General features: G+C 40.6%; 1 long non-coding RNA gene across 1 annotated transcript in view; it reads left to right on the top strand.

Annotated features, from left to right (window-relative positions):
- Positions 1 to 542: 542 nt before the first annotated feature.
- LOC135965368 (uncharacterized) overlaps positions 543 to 24,699 on the top strand; it is a 45,169-nt gene continuing 21,012 nt past the window's right edge. Inside the window, exon 1 of the long non-coding RNA XR_010578243.2 lies at positions 543 to 2,305. This is a non-coding gene — a long non-coding RNA (uncharacterized lncRNA). The remainder of the gene's footprint in view (positions 2,306 to 24,699) is intronic.

Genomic DNA, 24,699 nt, shown 5'->3' with positions numbered 1-24,699 from the left:
CTGGCCACAGTAGGTGTGGTCCAAATACCAGAAGCATAGGCATGGCCTGGCAGCTTGTTAGAAATGCAGGACCCACTCAGACCTACTGACTCAAAATCAGCATTTTACCAAGATCCCCTGGTAATGTGTGTGCCAGTTAAAATTCTAGAAACACTACTCTAAAAATAGGCAGGGTGCTTACAGATGGGTAAGGGAAGAGTAAATACAAATTCTTTCCATTGCTCTCAGCTCTCTCTGACCATGCTCATATGAGAAACTCCTTCTCCACGGAATAATAGAAGGGGAGTCTATTTTTCACAGGATGTCAAAGCACCTTAGAAACATCCGTTTTAATTCTTTGCAGGCTTAATGAACTGTTTTCTGTCTCACATTCATTTATGCCAGGTGAGAGGGTGTCAGCAATCAAAACCTTGACTTCAGAGAGACAGACAGAAAAGGACAGAGAGAGAGAGAGAGAGAATGAGGACAACAAAAATAAATTGCCTAAGGGCACATTGCTTTGAGACAAGGAGTTGATGGGAGAGCCAGGAGACAGAGCCAGGGCCCAGTCTTCTGTACCACTACGTGTTCTGAACATCGGACCACACTTCCTCTTCAGCCAGTCCCTCCTGGCCAAAACGCTGAGAGGAAACGATGCCAGGGAACCGGTAATTGTATAGCTTTTCCAGCATACTGCTCCAGTTCCACATAACGGGGCATGTCAAAACCTACTCTCCCATCTGAACACTCAGCAGTGACCAAATGGGCTGGAGGAAGTGGGAGAAATACCGTGAAAAATCCTGGGCTGCACCTCAGAGACTAATAAATAATTACTAATGGGAAAGAAAACAGAGGAAAGAGAAAGAGCAAAGGAGCAGGCGGGACGGGCGGAATGGATTCTGGCCCACGAGAGGGGAACAGACTGACGGTTAAGTGCAAACAAAAAAATTTAACACACCGGGAGCAGTGACCCAAAGACAGCGAAAGAAGGAGAGTCAAGCTGGCTGGGGAGACTTTCTGTTCTCACATTTGATACGTCTGCTCACAACATGTTTCAGTGACTTATTGAAGCTCCGAATTGGGCTGTTAAATCATTCAGCATATGAGATTTGTCCTAAGTTAAATGGATTACTTCCCTTTGTAGGTTTTTGGATAGTGGCTTATTTTAAAGGGGAGAACTGGAGGGTCTCTGCTAAAATATTGATGTGAGGGAGATTTTTAACCCAGGCATCGGGAATGACCGAATAGAGACACAGGGGCAGGTGCCATATTGTAATTTGTCTGCCTCTTAAATTATGTAGGATATGTATCACAATATATTGAATTTAAAACCTGAAGTATGACATTCAGTAAATAATTTATACCAGCTCTTTCATTAAGTGTGAGCTGAGGCTTAGGATAATGAAACCTGATTTTAGTTAGTGCCTCATTTAAATACAGATGCGGAAAAGGAAATTTCTTTAGCGCCGCTAAGGCAAAGCATGCTTGCTGTGTAGAAAACTTGAACTGAATCTCTCTCTCTCTCCCTCTCTGTCACACACACACACAGCCCTTCCCCAGGAGTAGCCCAGGAGGAAAATGAATAATACAGTAATTTTTTAAAACATGAAGTTCATTCAGGCTTCTCCTGCCTAACAATTTCTTTAAAATATATAATTAAAAAGATGATAGTTTCACTTGGTATACCATTTTTTTTCCTCACAGAAGATTCTGATCCTGAGAAACATGCCTGGGATTTTGGGGATGACTGTGACCCATTCAGTAAACATCTATAAAGCAACTCCTCTAAGTCATTCTTCTCTAGGTTCTACAGGGAACCCACAGGGAGATAAGTTTCTGTTGCCCCGTCACTCGTGATCTAGCTCAGGGAGACTATTCATGCATGTTTGAAAATGGAAATAACCATGCAAAACAACCATGCCCACAACGTTACAACCAATGGGCATCTTGGCTTGCAGGAACTGGTCCCACCAAGATATGTTCCCTGTTTTGCAGAAAAGATGAAACTTGGGACTGATATGGCCACAAATACCTGAGCTTGAAAACTTCAGTGGAAGTTAATGTCTCTTTGCACTCCTTCATGTATTTGCTATTACAGTGCTACTTTTAACATCTTTTCTTTGTGGGCTTAATAGCCATCATGTTAGCATACTGCTTTTAAAATGTTGTAAAACCTTTAGAGAATATATTCAAAAGGAATGATTCCTCCCTCTCCCTCATTCTTTCCATATCATGTCGGAGATAATAAAGACAAAAAGTCAACTGGCACACCTTCCAAGAAGGTTGAATTCGGAAAAAGATGGCTACTTGTCTGTAAAGCCGCAAGGTAAGCTATTTTTAAGTTGGTACACTCAAAGCCATGATTTTTCACCTTGATCTTGACTAATGTAATTAATTTAATATGCATTTGTAATAGAAAGAATATAAAATGTGTACAGAGTTCTTTAGGCTTGAAATGAGACATGAATCTCTTAGGTAAGTAGCCATTGGGCATAAGCCTGTGCCAGGTGAGGTGTCAACTGTATACAATGGTAGGGGTTGAGAGACAGGAAAGACCCCTCCTGGCTGGAGTAATTAAGGAAAGTTTATGGAAGAAATGGTGTCTTGTATGAGTCTTGAAATAAGGGTACGGTTCTGTTAGGCAGGCATTGAGAGTAGAAGGCGACATGCACAAAAACATAGAGCCGTGAAAAAGCAAGTGATAACTGGGAACATAAAGCTAGAAGATGTTGCATAGGCCACTTCAGGAAGAACAAGACAAGAAAAGGAGGTGCTCCTCCTCTTAAATTCCACATCTCACTCATGATACCACCAATGTCAGATGAACAAGGGTTCAGCAGAGAAAGGAGCCAGGATTGACTTGTTCATCCAATCATCCTCAAGTCTTCCTTATCCAACCACATACACATTTCTTAAATCAGCCCCTCGTGACAAGCCAGGCTATCTCTAGCTCATCCTATCATTGTACAATCACATTACCAGTGTGATCACAGTGATCAGATCTCTCTCATCCAGCCATATCAAAATAATGTAGTGGTTCAACATTTGAATTTGAACCCAAACTTCCTGGGTTTAAAGCCCCACTCTCACACTTTTGGCTCTATGGCCGTGGACAGATTTAGCTCTTTCTGCTTCCATTTCTTTATCTGTAAGATGGTCAATCAGAGTAGGCTGTTAGGAGAGTTACATGAGCTAATATTTGCCTAGCACTTAGAATGACATCTGGCATGTCATAGGTGCTATATAATGTTTTCCGTTTTAATTAAAATAGAAAATAATCCACCCTTCCACTGACGCGTGATGTTAACCATGCCTCTCTTCCTTAACTCTGTAGGCTGGAATCTAAGCTGGGTAACAGAATGTAGAAACTTTTCCATGGCCTGGCCCCTGGTTCATCCTCCTATCTCATCTCCTACCCTCACCTCACAGTTTGTGTTTAGATAATATTGTGTCACATAAAGTTCTCCAAGCCCACCACACTCAACCATGCCTTCCTGGTTCTCCTCTGAAGAGTCTGCCTGCTTGCCTTGTCCCCATCCCCCTCTCCTCAGTACTGCTTACTCATTCCTGAAATGCCAGCTCAGGCATCATTTCCCCCCAGGCAGCCTTCCGTGAATGTGCAGGCTGGGTTAAGTGCCTCTTCTCTCCGCCTACAAGACAATTGTATCACAGCACGAATAGTATAGTGCTGAAATCATCTTTATGATCCTGCTCCCAGATCTGACTGAAAACTTCTTGAGGGCAGGAGCTGTGTCATATTCATCTCTAAACCCCACAGAAACAAGGGCCATGCTAGATATATAGTAGGTTTCCATAAGCATTTATTGAGGTCAAGAAAACAATTCAACAGGGTTGGAAATTAACTAAATGTGGAAGTAGCAAGACAGAGGGAGATTGGAAGCTGATTCCAAAGTTTGAAGTCCAAGTTAACTCAAAGATCAAGGTCATATTTATAGAAACAGGGAAGTCAGAAGGAGGAACTTTTTTGAAAGGAAAGAAAAAAAACAACCCTAATGAGTTAATTTTTAAACAAACTGAGTTGGAGATGCCAACAAAATATGCAGTTAGAAAATAGACCCTGTGGTGCTGGAAAAAGGCCATGGTAGGGTTGAGGGTCATTGAATTTGTCATAGTTTAGTAGATTATGCTGCCTAACAAACAGCCCCCAAATCTCAGTGGCTTATAATAGCAAAAGCCTATTGCTGCTCACACAGCACGTCTCCTGTGAGTCAGTTGTAGCTCTGCCTGGGGCTTTGTTACTCCGTTCAGGGTTACATATGCATCTGGTGCATACTGTTCTCCTAGTGAAAGGTCAGAATAAGAAGGGACACAGAGCCAACCACACAAGCACATTTAAAGTCTTGCTCAGAAGTGACATACATAATTTCCACTCACATCCCATTGGCCAAAGCAAGTCCCACAGCCAAGCCTGAAGTCAATGGAGTGAGGAGGCATGGCAAGGACAAGGGAATAAAATATTATGAACAAATATTGCACTCGGCACAGTGAAGATAGATGGAATTATGTGTGTAGATCACATCATATATGTAATTTCCCATTGGACGGGAAAGAGAAACCAAAGAAGGAAGAAAGAAAATAGCATAAAGGTAATCAGAGAGGTAAAGAAGAGAACTAAAACTGTAAGTTCTAATGCAAGTTTTAAAAGACAGGAATCCAAGGGAAGGTATGTTCATTGTCCAACACTGCTGATGTCAATGAAAATGAGAACTACATATGACTACGAGGAGGAAAACGGAGCCACTTAAGAGAAAGGATTCATTAGATATCCTGAGACCATTTCTGCACAGATTTCTTGTCAAGTTATATTTGGCTAATGTCGATTTAAAATAACTTGCATTGGAGATTGTTTAGAATAGGTTTTCACAGCAATTCCTACAGCAGCTGAGTTGTATGGATTAGAAGTTAAGCGAAGAGAACATAATACAGCACTTCTAACTCTCATCAAATATCAGGAGAATTGTCATAAGGGGTAAGGAGACCCCTCCAGACCCTGGGCTTATCTGGAGAGGAAGATTACTGACAGTAGCTGCATGATCCTAGCCAATAGACTTGCTAAGAGGAGAATCTTTTACAACCAAGAAAGTAGAAAAATGGAGTGGTAGCCTTCATCAAAAATGGAGTTGTAGCCCTCATGAAATAGTCAACTCAGTGCCATTGGGGTTTTCAAGCAGAATCTAGTCCACAATACAACAAACATATGTGGAAAAGTGCATGCACTGGAAAAAAGGCCAACAGATGTATCTATACATCAATATATCTACATATATCTGTCTATCTACACACACACACATACATACATATGTGTGTGTGTGTGTGTGTATATATATATCACAAGTGAAGAATTCCATGTGATGACAGAGGCAGAGACTGAGGTGCTGCAACTGCAAGCCAAGAAATGCCAAAAATTGCCGGCAAAAGTGCAGCACAAGAAACTAGGAAGGGGCGAAGAAGATTTTTCCCCTATAGATTTCAGAGGGAGCAAAGCCCTTCCAACAGCTTGATTTTGGACTTCTAGCTCCAGAACTGTAAAGGAATAAAGTTCTGATATTTTAAGCTACCCAGTTTGTGGTTCCTTCTTATAGTGGTCCTAGGAAACTAATACACTTAAATACATTTTGAAAAGCAATAAAGTAGCTTTTGAAATGTTGGCTGATGACTATTGTAAGCAATTTTAATTAGTAGTATTCTTTTTCTTGAAGTTAAAAATCTGTATCAGTATGAGAGATTGATCGAATTCCATTTGTTTTGAAGGTATAGGAAAATGTGTGTTCAGTTATGGTCACATTTACCTGCCAATGACTTGTTGGGAATTAAGAAACATTCCTCTAAGAATGCTCTTTGTGAAACCGACTTTTCAGAGTTGCTAGTTTTGTTTGCCTTGTAAATCATATTTGTATAGAAAATTTAAAATTTAGTTTGTGGTATATATTTTTGGAAACTCGAAGGAAACTCCCTTGAGATGTTTAGGAATTGTAACTGCTTTAAGGAGAGAGAGAATATAAAGATTCTCATTTGATTAAATAAACTACTTCTGCGTATTGTTCGAAATGCAGCCTCAGTGGAAACTTTATATTCCATTATTTGCTTTTTCCTGAGAAGTTCTTGGCACATAGTGAACTGGAGGGTACAACGCAAAGTACATTAGGCTTTCAATCTGGGAATGCCTTTGAGACAGGTGGCCAGTGCTTTAGAATGCCTACTTGGAAGCTATGGTGGAATGTTTGTACAGGTACATAAGACGGCACAGACATGCACACCAAGATACAGAGAGACAACTGGATGTGGAAGCAATTCTTATGGCCATTTAATGCCCACCATCTTTATTTTATAGGATGTGCCCAAGGCCATTCATGCCAAGTATGGACTAGGCTAAATTCTACTAAACTCATCAAGTGCTTGCTAAGCACCCACTGTGTACATCTGTTGGCCACAGTCATTTGGACATTATGATATATCCAGAGCATGTGGTTATAGAAATATTGTTCTTACAAATCTCTAGATGAGACAACCAAGTACAAGGCAGGTACTGCTACACCCCCAGTGTCACATATCAGGTACATGGCAGAAGGGAGTCTGGAACCCAAGTCTCCTCCTACCAATCCAGTAACTTACACTTACATTACAACTGGAAAAACTGTGAGCACCACAGTTCATTTTCACATACAGTTACGTACAAGACGCAACAATTTGCCCTAATTGTACCCCCTCACTTTCAGAGGAGTCATCTTCAACCCAAACTCCAGTCTGCTGAAGATATTCTCATCAACAGCTTTGTTTTATTTTAAACCGAGGCTTTCTTTCCACTCTGAAATGCCACCAGCAATTACAGGACCAGAAGGAAAATCCATTTCGGTTCAACTGTTGTCATAAAATATTAATCATCTCGGCAAGTAGCCATTTCCAAACTGCCTGTATTCTGCATCGATATTTTCTTTAGAAACATACCAATACCTGTGTATCCATAGAGAATACAAGAGTTTGCAAATATTTTGAGAGTTTAGAGGCTAATCACTGCTGAGTCATAAAAAAAATCTCTTCTTTGTCTTGATGCCAACAGTTGTGCCATTAAAATAAAATCTAAAAATCTCATTGCTGCTCTATCCTTGGTACCATGGATACTCATGGATTTTTCAGCTCTACTCAGGAGCCCAGTTCAAGAGCCAAGAGCCCACCTAGTTGAAGTCCCTCATGAGGGCACCCTGAAGGGAGAATTTGGCTGGAGAAAGGCCAAGGTTAGATAGAAAACCTTAGAATTAACTAACTAAAGACATAATCAACAATAATAAAAATAAAAGTGACTGGTTTTGGACACCTAATATATACCAAGAGCTTTCAATACATTATTACTATCACAAGCCAGGGATGCTTACAAATTATGGATGCTTCTCAACATTTTCCAGAAATTGATGCTGTGAGTTTTATGTTACTCAAGTTTGTCCAACTAGAAAGTGGCAGACCCGAGGCTGAGAGACAGGAGTGTACAACTTAAAGATTCCATTCTTTCTTTCTATACCATGTTATTGCTCTCAAAACACTACCTCCCACTGATTGATTACTAATAGAATAGAAACTTGTCAGCACTATCCTTACAGCACTATTCTCATAGCCTTCCTGCTTACAAATAGGCATCGTCATCATTTTGCAGAGAAGCTGAAGCTGAAGAAGTTCCATTTATGATAGTAAAAGGGGGTGCTATCCCACGGAGCCAGGTCTCTGGACCACAAACCCTTCTAGCCAGGCTGCCTCTCAATGGATCAATGGAAGGGAAGCTCCATGCACTTAGGACAGAAATGTCAGTTGCTGGAGTTCAGCTAGTGACCTAAAATGCTGATCTGCTCTTTACAAGCCCCAGATTCCCTCTAGAAATGCCCATTTTCCACCCTCATTTCCTTGAGCCCCACAAGATGCGTGTTGACGCTCACAAGTTGGCTCTGTTATCAAACAAATTCCCTAACAGGTTGTGGAGACCAAGGTCCTGAGAAATCATTGCATCCCGGATTGCCCATTAGTTAATTTTAATAAAGTGCTAAGTTCTTGGCACATGAAGGTTTGTTATAATTATTCATCATCAGGGTACAGTAGCTCACGCCTGTAATCCCAACACTTTGGGAGGCTAAGGCAGGCAGATCACTTGAGGTCAGGAGTTCATGACCAGCCTGGCCAACATGGTGAAACCCCATCTCTACTAAAATACAAAAACTAGCCAGACGTGGTGGTGCATGCCTGCAATCCCAGCTAAATTATAAAAAAATTTTAAAAAGAATAATTATTCATCATCCTATTTATAACAACATTTCTGCATGGAATTGCCTACTGCCACATCAAGTCCACATGTTTCTTTTTCTCCCACCTCTTTCTTTAGAAATGCTACCTGGTAAGTGATCAAAGCTGACACTAGTAATGAGAGATATTGTCATAATATATCCTCTGATGTGCTGCCTTGAGAAGAGTCTAGCATCACTTTTTTGGTGTTCCTGTCAAAAATTCATAACTTCAATCTAATCATGAGAAAAATATCAGATAAATCCAAATAGGGAGACATTCTTTGAAATAACTGAGCAGTACTCGTCACAAGTGAAAATATCATGGAAGAAAAGGAAAGACTAAAAAACTGTCACGGATTGGGAAAAAAAGTAAGGTGACGTAACAACTAAATGGAACGTGGATCCTAGATTAGATCCTGTAACATAAAGAGGATGTTCTTGGAAAAATTAGTAAGATTCAAAAAAAAATCTGTAGTTTAGTTAACATTGTACCATGAAATTCAACTACAGTTGACCTGAGGATGCCTTCATACTTTGAGGCCTTAACAAATTACAACCTAACTTGGTACATAAACTAACTGAAAGCCTAGTTTAGTTATTATTTTGTAATAAATAGCTTTGTCTTAGTCAATCACAGGCTTCCAATGATTAATCCATGTTCAAATAAGGCAAGCACAGAACGGGAGCCAATCAGGCTGTCTCTGTACCTCACTTCTGCTCTTTGTTCATAAAGGCTGCCTCCCCGTGCTGTGAGGTGAGCTCTCTGAACGTTTTCTGGTTCTGAGGGCTGCCCAATTTGAGAGCTGTTCTCTGCTCAGTTAAGTTCTGTTAAACTTAATTTTTCTAGTTTTTCTTTTAACAATACCAGTGTTAATGGCCCTGTTTTGATCACTGTATTATGGTCATATAAGGAGTTAACATCAGAGGAAGGGCATCCAGGACTTCTTTGTACTATTTTTGCAACTTTTCTGTAAATCTAAAATTATTTCAAACTAAAATACTTTTTTTTTCTTTTTCTTTTTTTAAGTTTTGGTTGGTAAGTTGGGAGAAAGCTTGAAATCAGACTGAGGAGGTAAAACCAGTTTTGTTGGGTTGGAATCCCAGTTCAATCACTTACGACCTGTGTGGCCTCAAACTAGTTCCCCAAACCTATCTAACCTTGTGTTTCTCAAATGTTCACATTCTGTCAAATGTGAACAATAATCGCTGTCTCACAGGTTGGTTACACGTGTAGACAATAACACATAGTGCTTGACATACAGTAAGTATGCAAACTAGAAGTTTATTGTCATCTTTAATCAATATATGTCATTTTTCCTCTGAGATGAGTATATAATTTTTAAAAATCCTCAATAGGGCATTGACTGGTAACAGTTCATTGTATTGCCTTTATAGGAATCTTTGCATTTCAATAAAATTAGTTTGATGCCATGAGCGAATTCAGTAGCAGATTGTATTTTCTAAAGGTGACTCTAACAATATTTCCCATCCTACAATCTTTTCTAGAAACTTTCCATTCCTCCATCAAAGGTAGAATCTATGTACCCTCCTTTGGTATATGCAAGATTTTGTAGATGCCTTGGCCAATAGGGTATGGTAGAAGTGGTGGCATGTGATTTCCAAGGATAGGTCTTTAAAATGACATACATTTTAGCCTGTTCTCTTGTGTTGCTCATTCTTGGGACATAGCTACCATGCTGTAATAAAATCTAAGCGGCTCTTTAATAAAAATAAATAGATGGGTGTGGTGGCTTGCACCTGTAATTTCAGCTACTTGGGAGGCTGAAATAGGAAGATCACTTGAATTCAGGAGTTTGAGGCTAAGTGATCAAAGCCACTGATCACGCCACTTCATTGCAGCAGCTCATGGAGAGGTCCATATGGCCTCTGACCATATCCCTAGCTGAGCTCCCAGATGATAGCCAGCACCCACTGGCCAACCATTTGAATGAACTGTCTTGACTGCAAGCACATGATCCAGCTCCCAGTCAAGCTACTCAGCTAACACCACAAGGAGAAGATATGGCCAGCCCCATTGCGCCCTTCTCCACTTACAAATTTGTAAGCAAGATATATTATTGTTATTTTCACCCATTAAGCTTTTGGGTGGTTTATTAGACACATCTTTATAACATATGATTCTCATAGAGAAGGGAGCAGGAATAGACATGAGATTTTTAAAAATGTGGACAGCTTTGAGAATTGGAGCTAGAAATGGGCTTGGGTAGACTTGAGAAATATTTGGTGGGCTTGAAGTATGTTCATCCTTTCCACAATGCAAGAGAAGTAAAAAGTAGTTTCGTCCAGCAGACTAGAAATGGGAACAAAATGAGAATATTGAGATGGGGCCAATAGAGTAGGGCAGGGCCCTGGTGTGGATTCTCAGGGAAGATGGTGTCCAGAGTCAATATCAAAGTTAGTCCCCAGGGCTGGCCTACTGCAGTAGATGAAGACTGGAGTTTGAGGTGCCAAATGATCATGCTACTTTTTCCTTCTTGGTTTAAATCAATTGAGGACAGACGCAACGAGAATTCAAGTCCAGTATCAGTGTTTTGACCTCCAAATGAAGGATTTCCTGTGTTTTGCATTTGAGAAAGACAGGGCTTGAGTTTAAGGGCCAAGGGGAGCTGCCCACTTCTTCACTTCCTCATCTAGAACTCACCCGCAGGAAGAGCTGGGTTTGTGGAGCAGACACTGGGCAGACCATGGGGGTCACTCCATAGCTCACACCCCGGGAAGGAGCCCCCAAGGTTTTAGGCCTATCTCTAAGAGGCCAGCACCACCTGACCTGCACCAGGAGTGCTTCCTATATGGAAGCAGACAGAGAATAAACAGCTGGGAGCAGGGACCTGCTAGAGACAGGGCCAAAAACAAACAGCCCAGTCCACACGGAGAACTGACCCTGCACCATCTCACCATCAACTATTAATAAGTCGTTCTCCACCCTGCAGAGGAGGAATTAGGAAAGACACAAGAGAGAGAGGAGAAGCTTCCTCCCCATACTTTCTCAGGGGGCGAAGTGTCCTAGGTAGGGTCTGAGTCAAGACTTTGGGTGACAAGAGCAGTTTTCTAATTAAGTGCAGGCATGTGTCCATGCAGCATAGTGGCTCTCAAAGTTAAGTCAGCATCAGAAACACCTGGGAGGCTTGCTAAACTAGATTGCTGGGCTGCACCCCATGAGTTTCCAATTCATTAGGTCTGGGTTTAGCCTGATAATTTTTTTTAAGTCTGAGTCTCCCTCTGTCACCCAGGCTGGCATGCAGTGGCATGATCATAGCTTACTGTAGTGCAAGCCTCACAAGTAGCTGGGAACACAGCATGAACCACTATGCACAGCTAATATTTATTTATTTATTTATTTATTTATTTATTTATTTATTTTTGTAAAGAAGAGGGTCTCACTATGTTGCCTAGGCTGGTCTCGAACTTCTAGTCTCAAATGATCCTCCCTTGTCGGCCTCCCAAAGTGCTGGGATTACAGGTGTGAGCCACTGTGCCTGGTTGAAACGTCGCATTTCTAACAAATCCTAGGTAATGAGGACACTGCTGGTCCAGAGGCCATTGTACATTTTATAATTCAGAAGACACATACACACAGCTTATCTTGTTTAATTCTCACATCATTCGTCATTGACAAATGAGGGAACTGTGGCTAATGAGGACTGAGGGTCTTACCTAAGCTCATACAACACTAAGCGAAAGACCTAGGCTTCAAATATGTCTTATGACGGCAACGTGAAGATTTCTTTTCACTTAACTATGGCTGTTTCCTGGAGTCAATGCAAAACACAGAGAGAAACCCAGGCATCTTATAGACATTTAAGAAACAGAGGTGGGTATTTTGTATGTTATCATTTTAAAAATTGGACTATTGTTAATTTTGCAATTCCTTGGAAAAATTCCAAAATTTCTTGTAAGTATCGACAAAAAAAGAACAAGAAAAGCTTGTATGTTTGTTTGTTTTATGTCAAGTAGAGCAGCAGAGGTAGGAAGGGTTGAGTGCCCTTTAGAAATAACCATGGTTATACTAGCAGCCACCCTATTACCTAAAGACTGGGCAAAATCTGGAGTCATTAGACTAAGGAGTTGCCAGCTATCGCTGATAATTATTTTTCAAAAAATCATTCATTTCTTTACAGATGAAAAGCCTTAACCAAAACAAGTTCATCTACAACAGTACTATTTCAAACAGTATTAGGGAAGATACTTTGAGGATTATGAGAGCTTTATATTACCCTTCCTATTGCTTCATTTGGCTTGCAACTGTGATGCCAAACTCTCCATTAGTTTTTCCTAACCACTTAATTAACTTTTTGAAAAACCAGGACCAAAGACCAACCATTGAGAAGGATTCGTGTGGGTCATCACCTGATGAGGGCAATTTGCTGCACCTCCTTTTTTATGTTGTCAGAATGAGGACCAGAACTCTTGTGGACATTTCCAAAGATTCACACCAATATTATGATGTATCCTTATGTAGTTATCACAGGTATTTATATTTACAAGTAGATTGTGATGCCTTACCTAGCACAACTGAACCTATTATCGCAACTATCTGGGGCTTCTTAATGGCCTGGACTGTAAGGCAGCTGCTCCTGCCTTATGACCCCATTTTATGAACCAAAGTTAGTAGCAAGCCTGGCCAGCAATTCCTCAGTTCTTGTGATGTGTGTGTGCATTTATGTGTGTATGTGTGTGTAAATGAAGGTAGAGGATTGAAAATACGAAAGAAATTTTTTAAAACAATTGCTACTCTTCACTGAATAACCTGCTTATAAAAAGTGCACAAATTATTTTTATTATTATTATTTTTTTGAGATGGAGTTTTGCTCTTGTTGCCCAGGCTGGAGTACAATGGCACGATCTCGGCTCACCACAACCTCCACCTCCCAGGTTCAGGCGATTCTCCTGCCTCAGCCTCCTGAGTAGCTAGGATTACCGGTATGCACCAGCACACCCAGCTAATAGTAGAGATGGGGTTTCACCACGTTGGCGAGGCTAGTTTCGAACCCTTGACCTCAGGTGATCCGCCCGCCTCAGCCTCCCAAAGTGCTGGGATTATGGACAAGAGCCACCATGCCCGGCCAAAAAGTGCACAAATTATTAAATGCAGATGTAGATGAATTTTCACAAACTGAGCACACTTGAGTAACTAGATAAATGAATAGAACATTACCAGCTCCATGGAAGTTCCTATTGTATTCCTTTCTTGTCGCTACCCTGATCAAGAATAACCCCTATTTCTGACTTCTAACACTATACATGAATTTTAGACACATATATAAATGTATCATACAGTATACTCTTTTGTATCTGGCTCTTTTGCTCACCATAATGTTTATGAAATATCCATAGTGTTATGTGTACTTGTATAATGTTGACTCTCACAGCCGTCTAGTAATCTATAAGTTTACCACAATTTGTTGATTCATTCTACCATCAATGATCACTCAAGTAATCTTCAGTTTGGAGATATAAATAGCACTGCTATAAATATTCTAGTACACGTTCACTGATGCTCATATGTATATAAACTCTATTGCATATAAACCTGGGAGTGACATTGCCAGATCACAGGTTTGTATATGTTATGTTCAGTGCATACTGCCAGTTTTGAAAAATAGCGGGCTCAATTTACATTACCCTACACACAGCATGAGAATTTTCTTTGCCCTACATCCTTGCCAACAATAGGTATTGCCAGAGGTTTTGATTTCAGCCATTCTGGTGAGGATATTTGGTAACTTGTTTTGGTTTAAATTCACAGATGTTAGATATTTGGATATTGTCTTTGTTGAACTGCCAGAGTAAGCCTTTTGCCCATATTTCCATATCTTTCTTAAAATCTCCTTCTATCTTCTCTACTCTCTGCACTCCTTGGAGGACTGTTAACTCCTTTCCATTAAAACCCCCAAATGTCCAACAGCATGTAGACAAATACATTGTGGCATATGCATACAGCAGCACACGATGCAACAATAAAAAATAAGTGACCTCTGGATACCCACAGCATACATAAAACTCAAAACCATCATGATAAGCCAAGTAGGCCAAATACAAAAGAATACATGTAATATTCTACTTGTATGACATTCTAAAATAGGCAGAACCAATGTAGAGTGACAAAACCGATCAGCGGTTTCCATGAGTCAGGAGGCAGAGTTCACTGCAAAAAGGCACGAGGGAACATTTTAATGTGATGGAAATGTCCTGTCTTGATTTCCGTAGTGGTTACATGGGTCTATCCATTTATCACAACTCTTTGAACTATATACTTAAAATGATAATTTAATTGTATTAAATTATACCTCAATAAAGTTTATTTTACAAGAAACCCTTTGGGAGGCCGAGGCAGGCAGATCACCTGAGGTTGGGAGTTCGAGACCAGCCTGACCAATATAGAGAAACCCCGTCTCTACTAAAAATACAGAATTAGCTGTGCGTGGCGACGCATGCCTGTAATCCCAGCTACTCAGGAGGCTGAGGCAGAAGAATCACTTTAACCCCGGAGGTGGAGGTTGCAGTGAGCCGAGATCATGCCATTGCACTCTAGCCTGGGCAACAAGAGCGAAACTCCGTCTCAAAAAAAAAAAAAAAAAAAAAAAAAAACCAAAAAAAAAAAAACACCTTTTACTGAGCCCTACCATGTGTAACCCATAAGATATGGTGAAATTAGGGCTTTTCATGGGCCACAGTGATCAGTCAGGATGCCCATAGACCCATGTGTACTCCACCCAAGAATCCTATCTTTCTAGAAGAAAAGGCCGAGTTGCCAACACCTTTTGAAATAACTGTTTTGATTGAAGACATCACAAAAGGCTGGTTCTGGCTACCTTGGCCACCTCATACCCCACAAATGGTTTTGTTTCCGCTCACTTACGGCTGCCTGCCAGTCACCCAGTGAGCAAGCCAGCACACTTAACAAGCTGGCCCATCACCACATTTAAAATATACAACGCAAACGCAGGCGTTTCCAAACCCTGGGCTGGGGAAAGAAACCTCCCCAGTGAGTTTTCCCAACATTTTACCTTTTAGAAGCCAAGCTGCAGTCATTTTTTCCTTTGACTCTCAAGGGAAATCTTACAGGGACCATGTTTCAGAAAGCTTGTCTCCCATAGCGCACCAGAGCTGCGGTATTTTAATAGCCTCTCTCAGCCCCTCCCCTGGGAACATATTATTATGTGATCATTAGTGATGGGCAAACCTCACTGGGTTTCCAGGTTTGAGTCTGTGCCAGAAGTTCAGAGTTCCTCCTTTCTTGACAACTCAAAATGTCCCCTATTTTTTTCCCTTTTATTTATTCATTTGTTTGTTTATGTGTGCTTTGCATGGTTTCTTCCTATCTATCTGACCACACTCTCCAGCGTTTTCTCCACTTTACACCACAGAAGAAAGGAAGGAGATGGGTCAGGAAGCAGGAGTTTCTTGCTGGTTCCTCTCTGTTGAGGTGCCCTATTGGCACAACCAGAAAAGAGTGACTAGACACCCGCTGTATGCCCATGACCACAATTCTGGTGGTGCCCAGTGAGTTAGTAGGTGAATAAAGGATAAAGGCTTTTCTTAGAAGGGTTCCCATTCCAACTGGGATGCTGGGACAAACAGGCCAATAGATGTATTGACAAAGGCATGCAGACATTGCTCCACCAATATACTTTAAGGACTAAGCAGTCAAGGTTACAGGAAGACTGAATGCGGTGCATTAAGAAGTTGTAAAACAAATGTGAACATTCTTCATTTGTGGCGACAATTGCTGTTTCTGAAATACAAGAATAAGGCATTGAATTCATTATATTGAAATTCAAACACTCCAATTGAAGATTCCTGTCTATATTTTCCCCTCTAGAGAATGGGAGCACTAATATTTATTCCATGAGCTATATTGTTGGTTATGGAGCTAAGTGGAGTACTGAACTTAAAAGTTAGGGAATACATTCAATTCAAATCCATTGAGCTTCGGCCAGAAGGCTGATACTCAGGCCTGTGTTTGTAAACTGGACCCACTAGCCAGGGACTCATAGGGTCATGGGGACAGTGGGGACACATAGTCTCAAGCCCTTCCCATCTTCCATTAGAGGAATCCCAGAATACAGCATGTCCCATGACCTTGAAGAAGGCTGGGAACGTCCAGGTCAGAGGCAACAGCTGGCCTAGGAGGGCTGCCAGAATTTCCGGGACACTGATGCATTCAGAATAGGAGAAAAGGGAACATTGGAGGGGGTGCCTGGCAGGGGGGAAAGGGAGAGGAAAGCAGAGGGAGCTCAGAACTGATAAATTCAGATTTGTGTGTTTCACTCAGCCTGAAAACACCAGTGAGTCACTTATGGTAATTTGTCTTTTCTCTTTAACACATTTTCTCCAGTTTGTCTGAAACTATACTGTGTCTACTATGAATAATTTCACACAGTTACAACACAAAATTTGTTCTTCTGCCCCAAAAGCAGCCACTTGTTTTTGGACCAGATTCTCCCAATGTGTACTAAATCAGGAAGATCATTTCTGCCACGGTTAAGGCCTTCCCACTGCTTTCTGTGAGGCTGCGCTTCTTAACATACCTATTCCTTACAGAAATTTGCTAACAGACTAAGGAGATGTGTGTCCTATTCATTTTGTTTGTTTGTTTTCTTTAGAGAACATTTTTATTCTCCCTTAACCTTTATCATATTGATTGCTGTTTGTAGACAATCTTGGGGCAGAAAAACAATGTGTTCAGAGTACTGTAATTTATAAGTACTGTCATTTTATGATTGCATTGATTGTTATTTTAAAAGTGGTTTTACAAACTGAAAATTGACAGAAGGTAGAAATGCATAGAATTGGTGATGATATCAGAAATGCACAAAATATCTAAGACAAGGAAGGTAACTAGATTTCATCTCAGATGCCAATCTATCAATTAGTAGTGACTGCTGGCAATGTTGTTCTAAGACAGAATCTGAGGCCACTTCCAGGCTTAGCAGGAAAAAGGGCCAAGAGTTGATTAGTAATGTCTGCCATAGCGGAGTTGATTAGTAATGTCTGCTGTTGCGGTGCCTTTATGGTGAGTGGGGAAGAGGATGGGCAATGGGGTATTAGCACAGACATTATGTATATTCTATTTCTGGTCTGGGCAAAATATTCATTCAAACAAGCAATACATCAAGGAAATTATGTAGGAACTGACCAAACTGAATAGAGACCTGAGCATTTCCTTTTGAGTATGTGGCTGGATCAAACCACATCTCAAGATACTGTTAACCTGATGATTCCTCATCTATGTAATCATATTTTTATCCTGACACATAAGTAAATGACTTGGAGATTGCTCCTAGTTTAAGGTGTAAATAATAAAAACACACTTAAAATTTGCACTGGAAATTAAAAATCCCTTTCACATATAAACATTCAACATGTTATCCAACCCCTGCTGCCTTCTGCATCTTTCTGGTGCCATGTTTCTTGTGCCTCCTAGACAGAAGTTGTGGGACTGATGCTAGAAGAAAGAGAAAAATTTAAATAAAGAAATGATGCTGTCATTATTTTTAATGGTTGATTTGTTTTTCTTGTTTACCTAGAAAACAGGTGGAGAGTAGAACAAAGAGATTTTTGGCCTGAGCTAGGACTGAGAAACCAAGTCTAGTTAGTGAGTCAAAAAAAAGAAATGGTATCCCCTCTCTTACTATGCAAAACCTCATAAATGCATCACCTGTATGAAAACTCCTTGGACAAGTCTTAAATCTTTTCTTAAACTCTAATAAATTTGGTTGCTAATCTATAAAGAAAATGAATGTACACTTTCTAGTGTTAAACAGTCACTGTGTGTGTATGTGTGTGTAAGAACCTCAATTCTGCTAGTCATAGAGGGTGTACGTTACCCTTCAGGCTAAAGCAGGGTTATTTGTTTACATAGGATCAAAAATAATAATATGGCATATATCAATGTTTATAGTAGGTCCTGAAAAAGTACAGATGTATACAATTGTGCCAAAGAGAAAAACATTTTCTTTACAGCATTGTATTCATCAGCCCTTACCACAATAAAGCTGCATAACAAATCACCCCAAATCTTAGGGGCTTACAACAATAAGCCTTTGTTTCTCACTCACGGGTCTGCAGGGCAGCTGGGATTATTCTGCTTCAGTTGGGGAGTTGACTAGGGTTGGCTCTAGGCTTTAGGTTGGGTTCAAATCTGTTCATGATCTCATTTTGGTGCTCAAACTCATGAGGCTTTCGCTACCTGTATTATACTCTTCTTATTGTGATCACAAGAGTGGACGGGGTGAGTGAAACAGCCTTTTCTGGGAACTGTCCCACAGTCATTTCTACCCACATTTCACTAATTAAAATTAGTCACATGGCCAACCCCACCATCAATGGGTAGAAAAATTGAGTTTGCTTCTAGGAAAATGAACTGCAGAGTTATATGGCAAAAGGTTCATACATTTTGTGAAAATAGGAAGTGCCAAGGAATTGAGAAAACAAACCAGCTTACCAAAAATATTAAGAGGCTCTATTTAAAACATTGAATAGGGAAGTGGTATCATGAGGTAAATAATAATAGTAATAGTAGTTAGTATTAAAAATCAGGCTTTGGAGCCAGGGTAATCTGAGTTTGAATATTGGCATCATTCCTTACTGACCATGTGGCTTCAACAATAGGCAGGCCTTGCAAATGCTAGAACTGGAAAAGCATTCATTAGCAAGATTTTGTGGATATCTATGCCTGTGCTCTTCCATGAACGGTAATCAGTTAGTCTTTGCTTGTATGTTTCTCCACTTGGGCAGCTCAAGTTTCTTAAAGATATTATCTAATCAACCCAGCTAATGTTGTGCCAGTTGGGGCATATAATTTTGCAACAGGATGCCACTGTCCAGTTTGTGACCAAGGTATGTGCATACTCCAGGTTCAATCAGCTGTGGTGGTGAGGGTGGAGGGGGAGTCATACGTAATAAGATTTCCTTGGCAGACATGGCTGGTTGTCTACCAAAGAGTTATGCTCTTACAGGAAAGCTGCTGTTGGGCTGGGGTGTCCTTTCCTGCATTTCCCAGAGCCTCCTGAATCTAGGTTGGATCATGTGACTAGGTTTTCCCAATAGAATGGAAGCAGAGATGGTCTGTACCACTTCTAAACAAAGGACCCTAGAAGCTGATGCCTTTTCTACTCTCTACTTTCCCATTCAGTACTTAAATGGTGAGAACTCCAAGACCCTAGAGGAGGGCAGAGCCACAACAGGGAAAGAGGTTGGATAACTGATTGATCACATGGAAGGCTTCCTGTGAATGATACACTAACATTTGAACTCAACTTTTTTTTTTTTAATATCAGTCAATAAAGACTCCATTTCACAGCATTGGAACAGAGCAATTGCCCTTAAAAAGGGCTGATGGCATAGCAGCCATTGGGATTAGGGTGTGGAATGAAGCAAAACATAAAAGGCTAATCAGCAGAGCAAAGACTTCAGCTGCAAAGGTCTGAACATGCCCTGCTGGGAGGGCCTCCTGATGCCACACTCAGCTGAGAAGGTTGAATTCAATAGGAAGTCAGCTGTAACTGCCAAGGAGTGTGGCCTTCGCAAGGGATGAGCTCCAAATCCAATCCACACGGTTGTCCACATTTCCACTGTCACTCATCAGGGAGAGCTTTCACTTAACACAAGGATGTGAGGATTTCCTTTGTAAATCAGTTGTTCCCCTGGATATGGTTTCCGAAATATCTGTCTTAAGGTCTAAGCTGCTCTCTCTTTCCATTAGAAGCTCTGCTCACCCAACTCAACCAGTTTTAACAAAATTTTAAAAGCCATTGACTCTCTAGGGAAGGCTGATTTCTCTCTTGGCCTCCATCTGTAGCCAGCACTGGCACCAGCTATACTTACTCAAGCTCACTGATGAGGAGGAGGAGCAGGGAGCTGTTCTCTCATTCATAACCATATCTTGATCCCAGTTTCAAGCTCAGGGCTTTCAGAGGTGATAGTGGCCTGGGCCAGAGGACTCAGCTAAAGGAAGTCCATCTTTGTCTGCAGGGTATTCCAAGGCCAAATAGAAGGGAGGAAGAAGAAAGTTCCATCTCCTTCTCTCCCTCCCTCTGTCTCTCTCACTCCCTTCCTCCTCTCTCTCATTTTCCTGACACAAATCCAGTTATCCAATTGCTGCCTTCCTCCAGCTGGCACGCTACCCAGGCAGTTGAATTTACTCCATGCTCCAGCACTTTCTCTGTGAGCTGTGCTACAACTGTTTCTGCTTCTCTGGTTAAAGACGGTTCTGTCTTCCCTTGCCTGGATCTAAGCTGCTTGCCTCTCATTAACAGAGTCCAACCTCAGCCTGTGTGTTGCCACTACCCACTTTCCTAGTGCCTCCCCTTTCCTCTGACAGACACACCTTTATACTGTAGGACTGACTTCCCTTTGGACCCCAAGAGTCTGCTAGCTTAGTTGCTCCCAGCCATGGGAATAAAAGCAGAGCTCCCTTTTGGAACTCCATGGTCATCATCATAAACAAGAACCTCCCAGACATCAGTGGTGGAATGGGGGCCTGTTCAGCTGTTGGAAACAAAGGCTTTATTCTGAATCTTTTCCCGACTGATAACCAGTCTGTCATTCTAAGTGGGAAGGGTGGGGGTGGCAGGGCATTGAAGACAGGGGAGGAGAGTGCAGAGCAGAAAGCTTATTAACCTTTCCAAGAGGCTTGTGATTCAAGCTTGTAGAGCTTAACATTTTTTTTCTCTCCCAATTATTTTAATGATGCTGCAGAAAGTCCTAACTTCTGTGCTGAGACTGTGTTGCTGCCACGGTCTGGGCTGATCACATGGTAACATTCCGACCCAGGCTTGGTCACCCCGTAAGAAAAATCAGCTTGGGAAAACCACTCCTCCTTCTGCATGCATCTCAGTCTCTCTCTTAAGGAAAAAAAAAAGTCTCCTTTTTAAGAGCTTTGAAGCTTAAGTCTTAGATGTGAGCTTTGCTTCAGAGTTTATTAGTTATTATTTTATCCCCACTCACCACTCCCCTTGAAAAAGTTTATGTTCACCCAGAATGGCAATTATTTGACTCTAATTCAAACCATTTTGTGTCATTTAGATCCAGGCACATTGCTTGATTTCAATAATTAAGGGAAGGTACCAAATATTTTTGTTGCTAAAGGAGCTTTAGTCACATAAGCCAGTTTATCAATCATGTTTTTTTCTTTATTAATCTTAATGTATCCCTCCCTTATCTCATTTGAGCAAGAAAATAAAGCCAATAACATAAACTTAAAAGCTAACTACTGTAGTCTGTACTTTGAACCCAGATACAAAAGTAAACATTCCTTCCTATTAGGTTTAAGATCAAGACGTATTAATTTAGGAGGTTAACTAATACTTAGCAAGAGGCTGATTGGGGGCTGGAGATGTAGGAGGAAGAAGGCAGGAGGAACAGAGGAGAAAGTGACTTTTTCACTTCTGTGCATGCTTGTACAGTCTTATCTGGAGGCACTGATACATTTTAGGTAACCCACCATGAACAGCATCAGAGTTGGGAGAACTGGAAAGATGGAGAAATCTTTCAGCAACCCCAGTCCCCCTTTCCATTTAACAAGAGCAACTAGACCCTGATGAGATTGTAGAGAAATCCATTCTTGCCTGGATTGTCACCTACACATATCTTAAAGTTTTAACCATTTGTGTACACATCATCTACCGATGGGTAATTGCACTTATCGTAAGTGTACAGCTTGGTGAATTGTCAGAAATTGAGCACCCCTGTGTAACAAGCACAGGGAACATCAATTGCATCCCTAGAAACCTCTTTCATGCCCACTTCTAGTCATTACCTCCCCAAGGGTAATCACTGTACTACACCTAATATTATAATTAATCTGTTTTTGAACATATCATCTGTTTTAACCTGATTTTGGCCACATAAATGAAATCATAGCATATCCACTTTTGTGTCTGACTTCTTTCACTCAATGTTTGAGAACGTCATGGTTTTCATGTGTAGTTGTAGGTTGTTCATTCTCTTTGCTATTAATATTCCTTTATACACCAAAAATTGTATATCCATTCTGTTGTTGGTGGGCATTAGGGCAACTTCCAGTTGGACTACTATGAATAGTGCTGTTATGAACATTTTGGTACATATCTTTTGGTGAACACATGTACACATCTTTGCTGGGCTTAATTCTAGGAAAGAAATTGCTGGATATATGGTATGCATGTGAATTATTTTAGTAAAACTGCCAAATAATTTTCCAAAGTGGCCATAATCAATTTATACTCCTGCAGGCAATGTCTGAGAGTTCCAGTTGCTCCACATCCTTGCCAGTACTTCATATTTTCAGTATTTATTTTTGCTCTTCTGAAGGGCATGTGGTGACAATTGCATTGTAATTTTACTTTGCATACCTCACACACATTAGTTTTCATTTCTCTGCTTTAGTTAATTTCCAATCATCCCCTGACCTAACCGGAGCCAACCTGACCTTCAAGTCTTCCCTTTACAAAGACTCTGTCTTTACAGAGATTCTCATAACACCTCTTCCACCTACCTACATGGACATTTCCTTTTGTTGAGCTCTTGTTGAGCTTAGATATGGAGCCACTCCATTTATACTCAATTAGCTGCTGGGTAGTGTCATGGGCTAAGCATTTTTCCTGTGTTGTTCTGTCTTCCCAACTGGAGATGGGGTTCCTTGGCTCTGCAGAGTCCAGCTCTGTAGGCCCTGTTAACATACACAAACCCACTGGGCTAAATTCAGACGGGCATAGGCTATGCCTCTATTGGACTAGACTTTGTATTTTTCACCCAATCTTTCTGCTGCCCGATATCTTTAGCCTAGCTGCTTGATATTGATTAAAACCACTCAAGGAGTTAAGTAGTGTGGGAAATCAAGTAATGTGGAAAAACAACAAAAAAAGCACAGTTCTTACAGTTAGAACTGAACTTGAATTTCATACTTACCAGTTTGGTTCTTTCTGATCTTAAGAACTTACTTTCTGATCCTGAGCTTCAATTTCTACATATACAAAAAGAAAATAGAGTTGTAATGAGGATTCGACAAGATAACAGCAAAGTGTCTGGCACATCGTAGGTGCTGCCAAAGTTTATTTCTTTCTCTATGCCCTTCTTTGCAGAGGTCTTAGCCTCTCAGGTTTATAAGAGGATAAAACTCAAAATGATTTGTAGATCTTTAGTTTGGTTTGGCAATGAAGAATTCTTCCTTGTCAGCCTCTCTGAAATCAAGCAGTACACTAAATGAGGTGGTGACTTTTGAAATAAATTTAATAACTTCTTCAAATAATTTTTTGAAACAAAATTAAGGAGACTATCACTTCTGAAGTGTAATTAGGGCCCTTTTCTTTGAGGCAAAGCTAGTTAACAGCTTTTATATGATTTCCATCTTGCTATCTACTTGGCCCACTCTGACAAGGAAATACCTTAAGTGCTGCTCATGCAAGTGGCATCCTTCTCTGCTCTTAAGCGCGCAATTAAGATTCAGACATCTCTGCTTTTAGGAGGGTGTTTGGAGAAGTAAATGAGGGGAAGGATTTGCATAAGAAATTTCCTGCTTTTCCCCGGAGGATGTTGGCAGCCTTTTTCAATGGGCAAGCAAGCTCTGGAGTCACATACTGACTTTGCCCCTTAAAATGACTTAAGTCTTGGAAGGGTGGCCTCTATTTTTCTTCTTTTTAAACATTGCTGTGCTGTGCCAAGGTGGGTTGGTGTATCCAAAACCTATTTGGCAGGTCATTAGTTTGTTTCCTCTGATAGTGCTACACTGCAGGCAGGGTTACAAAACACATTCCAGCTGGCTGGACTTTCTGATATCTCGAAATGGTTCCATGGCCTTTAGTTAGATTTAGTGGTCAAGATTCTGGTAGGTTTCCCTTTCTCTTTCCTTTTAATTTACAGCCAATTTCAGTGGAACTACACTGTAATACAGATCAATGTCTTATATTTATATTTTAAATACCACAGGTCAAACTATGAAATAGAAATCTTGAATATTAATTCTTCAAGCATACTTTTTATAAAGTCATTTTCATATAGATGTTTGTTCTTTGCCCTAGTAGAAGAGGAATGAATGGAAATGTTAGAGTGAGAAACATGGGAAATACATTGGATAACTTTTCCAAGGCTCTGTCATTTAATTTTGTACTAAGAGAAAGGTGTTATTATCTTCATTTTAAGAAATGAAAAAAAAAAAGGCTTAAAGGGATTTCATATATTATTCAAGGTCACACAGCTCCGTGAAGTTGGAATTAGATCCTTAGGTTTGTCTAGATCTCTTCCTTTTCTTCTCTTTTCTCCCACCTAGAATCCATGCAACAGTTCTCTCCTCTTCCACCTAGAATTCATGTAACCTCAACACAAATTATTCTGTATTAGAGTTAGACATTACCTAAATGGTCTCAGGTCCTACCAAGCACAGAAATTCCCTCTATGAGGTCCATGACAGCTCATCAAACCTCTGGTTACCTAC

Source organism: Macaca fascicularis, chromosome 10, assembly GCF_037993035.2.
Source record: "Macaca fascicularis isolate 582-1 chromosome 10, T2T-MFA8v1.1".
NCBI classification, from domain to species: Eukaryota; Metazoa; Chordata; class Mammalia; order Primates; family Cercopithecidae; genus Macaca; species Macaca fascicularis.
Note: the sequence above shows the minus strand (reverse complement) of the source record. Positions and strands in the feature narration are given on the sequence as shown.